The sequence below is a fragment of the Amphimedon queenslandica genome, unplaced genomic scaffold (assembly GCF_000090795.2).
Source record: "Amphimedon queenslandica unplaced genomic scaffold, v1.1 AMPQUscaffold_914_Cont27070, whole genome shotgun sequence".
Lineage (NCBI taxonomy): Eukaryota > Metazoa > Porifera > Demospongiae > Haplosclerida > Niphatidae > Amphimedon > Amphimedon queenslandica.
In genome coordinates, this window is record NW_003558737.1 from 1 (window position 1) to 1,077 (window position 1,077).

Here is a 1,077-nt window from a genome sequence, read left to right on the forward strand (position 1 = left end):
GTAACTCATTTCATTGCAACTAGATCTAGATGCAGTATAATCTATTCTATGACCAATGACTGAAGGCTTTTGATATCATCACTGAAATCTCGTACATTCAAAGTTTAAAATTATTACAGTTAAAAATAGTTATTTTTACTTTATAAAGAGTTAAACATTGCAACAAATAAAGATTGAATGGAATAGAAGAACAAGAGGACTGATCCGCGGGAAGTTATGGTGTATATTCTGAATTCTTGGGAGTTGATCCGCATTCTAGGCACACGTCCGTGCACGTTCCGCGCGTTCACGTGCTTGGTTCAGCGTGCGGAACGATCCGCAGCAATCCGCACTGATCCGCATTCTAGTAACGCCCGTAGTATCTATGATTTGAGGGGCCAGCCTGAAATGCGGATCCACGCAGATCAAATGCGGATCGGGCTGAAATGCGGATCGGGCTGAAATGCGGATCAACGCGGAACGCTCGCGGATCTCTATTGAAACTTGACTGATCTGTCTGAAAGAATGATATCTATGCATCAGTAGGGAATTTTTATTAGCTCTATTTGAGTTTTTGATAAGAACTTCATCATTTTAGCAGTTTCAGAACAGGTAGGCTGTTTATGATCATTAGATCTATGTCAATAATATTATTTTCGTTGAGCTGATATAGTAGTTTCAATTAGACTATAAAACTTCATAGTAACGTAGTTGCTAGTAATTTTCATGACAGTTAGATCTATATAAGCTGATTATTGTTTCATTAAGACTATGAAGCATTTTGGTAGGGTGATTACAGTTTCTTTTTTATATACAGTATCTACTTGAGCTGACCATAACTTCAAGATTTATGTGTGAATGTGATTCAGAACAATAACATCTTATAATGGATCCTTTAAGAAATAATTATAATAAATTCATAAGTTTTTAATGACACAGTGATATTATAGCTTTAACACAATAGCAAACTGCTGCAGCAGCTGATATATGAACTGAATATTTCAAACTTTGATTGAATAGGAATAACANAAGAATTTTTATTTTACCACGAGAAATGAAAGTATAACTGTCTCTATTTGCACACATTAATGCTCTGAA

At 35.3% G+C, this 1,077-nt stretch overlaps 1 long non-coding RNA gene across 1 annotated transcript; it reads left to right on the forward strand.

The window, feature by feature from the left end:
- The first annotated feature begins 380 nt into the window (after positions 1-380).
- On the forward strand, positions 381-935 carry LOC109593557 (uncharacterized). Its single transcript, XR_002191029.1, has 2 exons — positions 381-591; positions 797-935. It is a non-coding gene; the product is annotated as an uncharacterized LOC109593557 (long non-coding RNA).
- The last annotated feature ends 142 nt before the right edge of the window (positions 936-1,077 follow it).